This window comes from Etheostoma spectabile, chromosome 17 (genome assembly GCF_008692095.1).
Source record: "Etheostoma spectabile isolate EspeVRDwgs_2016 chromosome 17, UIUC_Espe_1.0, whole genome shotgun sequence".
In the NCBI taxonomy this organism is placed as follows: domain Eukaryota; kingdom Metazoa; phylum Chordata; class Actinopteri; order Perciformes; family Percidae; genus Etheostoma; species Etheostoma spectabile.
The window spans coordinates 17,831,080-17,837,106 of NC_045749.1; the positions used below are offsets into that span (position 1 = coordinate 17,831,080).

At 39.9% G+C, this 6,027-nt stretch overlaps 1 protein-coding gene and 1 long non-coding RNA gene across 2 annotated transcripts in view; both read left to right on the forward strand.

Annotated features, from left to right (window-relative positions):
* The window catches only part of eif2ak2 (eukaryotic translation initiation factor 2-alpha kinase 2), a 50,654-nt gene that overhangs the window by 16,137 nt on the left and 28,490 nt on the right, over positions 1-6,027 (forward strand). The gene's annotated exons all lie outside the window — the stretch shown is intronic.
* The window catches only part of LOC116705413 (uncharacterized), a 25,895-nt gene continuing 21,793 nt past the window's right edge, over positions 1,926-6,027 (forward strand). The window contains exons 1-3 of the long non-coding RNA XR_004335930.1: positions 1,926-2,022; positions 3,580-3,718; positions 3,876-3,946. This is a non-coding gene — a long non-coding RNA (uncharacterized LOC116705413). The remainder of the gene's footprint in view (positions 2,023-3,579; positions 3,719-3,875; positions 3,947-6,027) is intronic.

A 6,027-nucleotide genomic window follows, 5' to 3' on the forward strand; every position in this document is an offset into this window, starting at 1 on the left:
ACGGTAGGTTGTCCACGGTAAACCAAGGGTCAAAATTACGATATCGCGAATAATTTTCCAGATGGAGTCACGGGTAAATTCTGACCACATTTGTTGCATCAATTTGAAAACGTTAAAAACTGTTAAAGTAACATTTTGCCATACATAGTTTGCTCATTTCTGAATGTTATGCTTGGTTGTTCCATATTAACGTGCTACATCTGATGAACCTGCATCAGCGACGCAGCCGTTCTGCGACTAACGGCAGGATCTCCTGAGGAGGGATAACATCCACGATCTGCACACACAACAACAAGCTAAATAAACTGTTACACTCTTCCTACAGATTTTAATGTATATTCTATATTGTTTTCACACTTCACTTGGGACATTGCTGCAAATAACTGCTTGTCAGCATGGCGAGGAGCATTCGACTGTAGCTCTACATCGCTGCCTCGGCTGTCGGCTCTCTGGGACCCGGGGCAAAGCTGTCGGGTCTCTGGGACCCGGGGCAGAATGCGGTCGGGTCTCGGACCCGGGGCAGATATGCTGTGCGGCTCTCTGGGACCCGGGGGCTGAACATGCTCGTCGAGTTCTCTGGACCCGGGGCAGAATGCGTCGGGTCTCTGGGACCTGGAGAATTGCGGCTGTCGGTCTCTTGGGACCGGTCTACCGAATGCGGTTGAGTTTCTCTTACCTGGGCGTCGTTGGCTCTGGGCCGTCTAGCTTGCACTGCTTCTGCTGACCCCCGTCTGGGCGGATGCGATTGTATTTTTCTCCACAGCGTTCTAATCGTATTTTGTGTTGTATTGTATGAAAGGGGAAAGAAATAAAAACCAAACCTAACAAACTAAGTTGCAGCTATAGAAGATTTTTTTAGGTTGCCTATCATCGGCATGTTTTTATAGACGAACAGCGTATTTTAAGTGTTTTTTATTCATCAGTATGATAGTCTGCATTTATCTTATGACTATGTTTTTAGTTTTAAATTGCCGTTCCCTAACAAAGCAGGCAATCATGCATATGATAAAATACTTCATATTTTTTTGTTTTTTAATTTAACAGTATAACGGCAATCACCACAATAATAAAATAATATTAAATATTTAGTGTTTTCTTTTCTTTTTCAAGTACCCAGATAGCTCAGTGTGTAGAGCGGGTGCCCATAATTAGATGTTAGCTCCTCGATGCAGCGGTCTCTAGTTCGAGTCCGACCTGCGACCCTGTACTGCAAGTCTCTCTAGATCTCTCTTGGTGTTTTGTTTTTTTTAACTAAACGTTAAAACCAAATATTAAAAGTATTTTATTCATTAGCATGATAGTTGACGCAGGTTTATTTTATTCCAGACGATAGTCTGCATTTATCTTGTCAACAGAACCATCCATCTGGAAAATTATTCGCGATTTCGCATTTTTGACCCTCTGGTTTTACCGTTGGACACACCTCCGTATGAGACGGGACCGGATGAGACGGGACGGACGAGATGGGATGCTGCAGGATGCAGCCATATACTCTTGGTAAAGTCAAGGCCACGTCACGTTACGTGAATATGACGTAATAGAGGAAATCGAAACTTAGGCCTTACAGCTAAAGGCTGCGCAATCAAAGCAGGTTGCGGATATAGGCTATAACCGGACAATGGAAGAGTTAAAATTAAAACGGACAATTAGTGGAGCGTTTTTCCTCACATTTGTGATTTGAGCTGGATTTCTACAGCTTCGTCATTTATGATGGAAACTGTAAACTATGTTGTTGAACTACACGATACGCTAAGAAGTATCCCTATCAGTTGGGCAAACGGGAAAGGACACCTCCGTATGAGACGGGACCGGATGAGACGGGACGGACGAGATGGGATGCTGCAGGATGCAGCCATATACTCTTGGATAAAGTCAAGCCACGTCACGTTACGTGAATATGACGTTAATAGGAGGAAATCGAAACTTAAGGCCTTACAGAGCTAAAGGCTGCGCAATCAAAGCAGGTTGCGGATATAGGCTATACCGGACAATGAGGAAGAGTTAAGAAATTAAAACGGACAAGTATGTGAGCGTTTTTCTCACATTTTGTGATTTGAGCTGGGATTTCTACAGCTTCGTCATTTATGATGGAAACTGTAAACTATGTTGTTGAACTACACGAGTACGCGCAAAAAAGAAGATACGTGCTGCGTTTTGAGGAGCGCTCTGTTGGCCCCGTCCAAAATATAACGTGAGTAGAATCAAATGGGGCTGTGTGGCCCCTGGGTTATACCTGTGCGCGTTATTCTGCCTACCAGAATGTAGGGCTTTTGGGTGGTAGCCCCTTAGGGTGGCGTGGATGGCTTTGGAGCGTAAGGGGGGGGGGGTCACCGCGTCCGATTCAGCAGGGAAACTTATAAGTTACATTGCTGAGTGACTGATCCCCCGTTTTTTTAACCTCTTACTGTATAGAAAGGATAGTGTGCATTCATGTAAATTATTAATCATGTCTAAAACTTTATTGTCGTTATGAGAACGCAACCACATAAGACCAGGTCCAGATCCAGATCCTTTTTTTGTCAAATCTGGACTTAATTATCCCAGAGAGGCTAAAGATTCTTAAAAACATAATTTCAGATACGTAAAAGCTTTATTCTATATGTGAAAATCCCATAAGAATTCACAGTTTTCTTTTCATATGTAGACCACATTGGACCAGGTCCAGATCCCAAACCACACCTATATCTACATATATCTATCTATATTTATATATAGTACAATTGAGCAAGGTTTTAGTGTGGGGAATGATTACCTTACATCCTAAAGGCTAAATATGATAGTTTGTAGATTCATGGAAATTAATGCACCACCAACCAACCCCACCAACATCCGAATCAGAATCAGAATCAGAAATACTTTATTGATCCCCGAAGGGAAACTCTGTGTTGTAGTTGCACAAATATATAAATAGAGTAGAAATCAAGAAATAAGAAATATAAGGAATTGGATCGTTACGGTATTTACATAAAGGAATGTATTATACATTATTTACATATTAACTAAATTAAGGATTTGGAATGGTGAAAAGTTAAATAATAATAATAATAATAATAATAATAATAAATAATTGTAGTATTTGAAATGCACACATGTCAGGCCAGTGTTATTGCACAAAAACAGTATACAGAAAATATTGTCCAGTTTCAACCTCTCTAAGTGTGTGTGTCAGAACATTGAGGGAGGAGGTAAAAAGTTTGATGGCCACAGGCAGGAATGACTTCCTGTGGCGCTCTTAGTGCATTTTGGGAGAATGAGTCTGTCACTGAAAGTGCTCCTGTGATTGAGCAACATGATTCAACATGATTTGAAGTCACCTTGCCTGTGTAACAGAAATGTGATGATTCCATGACAGATTCAACCAATGTTTTTCACATGTAATAAAATAAATGACTTTATAGTAACAGTCCCACATAGTTCCTAGATAATGGCCTAAGGGGGTCCAACATACTGCATGTTAATAACTTCACTCATGAGGCTGTAAATCAAGTGTGCAAATTCATGTCTTAGTACTGCAACCTCCATCACGCCAAATTCTTTCATTGTCTTGTCTGTTTAAAAATGTTTATATTTTCTTCTCAGGTTTATCACAAGAGCCGTTCTGAATGGTAAAGCGTATCCTGATGGGGTGGGGAAGAACAAGAAGGAAGCCAAACAGAACGCAGCTAAAAATGCCTTGAAATGCTTGTTGGAGACTGAACATCCGGACTCAGTTAAAACAGTAAGATTGTTGCTCCTCCTTGCTTTCAGCCAATAGTATCAAGACCAGTCATAGGTCTAAAATCGTTGTGTTTTTGTCAGGGGTCAAATACTCATTGTGCCACAGTCCACTGTGTGTGAAACATCTCAAAATTGTACTTTATTTTTTTATTTTAAAGTCTGCAGATGATAAAAACTGTACATCAGCTCAACAAATGGAGGAACAAAATCCAAATGTTTCTAATATCAGGTGAGTACGTCTCAGCGGCGGTGCATTTTTAGTTTTAAGATAATACAAGATAAACATTTATTGATACCCAGCAGGGAGATCCAGTGACAGAGGTGAGTAAACCAGACCAGAATAATATATGACTAAGTAAGGGTACTTTTGGCGGTTTTCCACTGCGTGGTATCTACTCGACTCGACTCGGCTCTACTCGCTTTTTTCCACTCCGCACTCTTGTTTGCTACAACGCGGTCATAAGTGACGATTCTCTCCGACAACCAGCAGTCTGCGGTACCACGCACCTTTTGGTATCGCCTCGGCTCGCTTGGAACCTCGACTGAGGTGGTACTAAAAAAAGTACCTGGTAGCAGGTCCCAGGGACTTTTTTTCGTAATGGAAAACCAAAAAAAAGCGAGTAGAGCCGAGTCGATCGAGTAGATACCACGCAGTTGGAAAACCGCCAAAAGTACCCTTACTTAGTCTATATATTCTGGTCTGTTTACTCACCTCTGTCACTGGATCTCCCTGCTGGGTATCAATAAATGTTTATCTTGGTATTATCTTAAACTAAAAATGCACCGCCGCTGAGACGTACTCACCTGATATTAGAAACATTTGGATTTTGTTCCTCCATTTGTTGAGCGATGTCACGTTTTTATCATCTGCAGACTTTAAAAAAAAAAATAAAGTACAATTTTGAGATGTTTCACACACAGTGTACTGTGGCACAATGAGTATTTGACCCTGACACAACACAACGATTTTAGACCTATAGCTGTCTTGATATATTGGCTGAAAGCAAGGAGGAGCAACAATCTTACTGTTTTAACTGAGTCCGGATGTTCAGTCCTCCACAAGCATTTCAAGGCATTTTTAGCTGCGTTCTGTTTGCTTCCTTCTTGTTCTTCCCCACCCCATCAGGATACGCTTTACCATTCAGAACGGCTCTTGTGATAAACCTGAGAAGAAAATATAAACATTTTTAAACAGACAAGACAATGAAAATTTGGCGTGATGGGTTGCAGTACTAAGACATGAATTGCACACTTGATTTACACCTCATGAGTGAAGTTATTAACATGCAGTATGTGGACCCCCTTAGGCATTATCTAGGAACTATGTGGTGCTGTACTATAAAGCATTTATTTATTACATGTGAAAACATTGGTGAATCTGTCATGGATCATCACATTTCTGTTACACAGGCAAGGTGACTTCAAATCATGTTGAATCATGTTGCCATCACAGGAGCTTTCATGACAGACTCATTCTCCCAAAATGCACTACAGAGCGCCACAGGAAGTCATTCCTGCCTGTGGCCATCAAACTTTTAACTCCTCCCTCTAGTGTCTGACACACCACACTTAAGAGTTGAAACTGGACAATATATCTGTATTATCTGTTTTGTGCAATAACACTGCCTGACATGTGTGCAATTTCAAATACTACATATTATTATATTATTATTATTATTATTATATTATTATTTAACTTTTCACCATTCCAAATCCTTAATTATGTTAATTATGTAAATAAGGTATAATAACCACTTTATGTAATACCGTACGTATCCAATTCCTTATATTTCTTTTTCTTGTATTTCTACTCTATTTATAATATTTGTGCAAGCAAACACAGAGTTCCCTCGGGATCAATAAAGTATTTCTGATTCTGATTCTGATTGGATGTTGGTGGGGTGTGGTTGGTGGTGCATTAATTTCCAGAATCTACAAACTATCATATTTAGCCTTTAGGATGTAAGGTAATCATTCCCCACACTAACCTTGCTCAATTGTACTATATTAAATATAGAAGATATATGTAGATAACGTGTGGTTGGATCTGGACCTGGTCCCAATGTGGTCACATATGAAAAGAAAACTGTGAATTCTTATGGGATTTTCACATCTATAATAAAGCTTTACGTATCTGAAATTATGTTTTAAGAATCTTTCCTCTCTGGATAATTAAGTCCAGATTGACAAAAAAAAGGATCGGATCTGGACCTGGTCTTAGTGGTTGCGTTCTCATAAGGACAATAAAGTTTTAGACATGATTACATAATTACATAATAGCACACTTCCTTTCATACAGTAAGAGTTTAC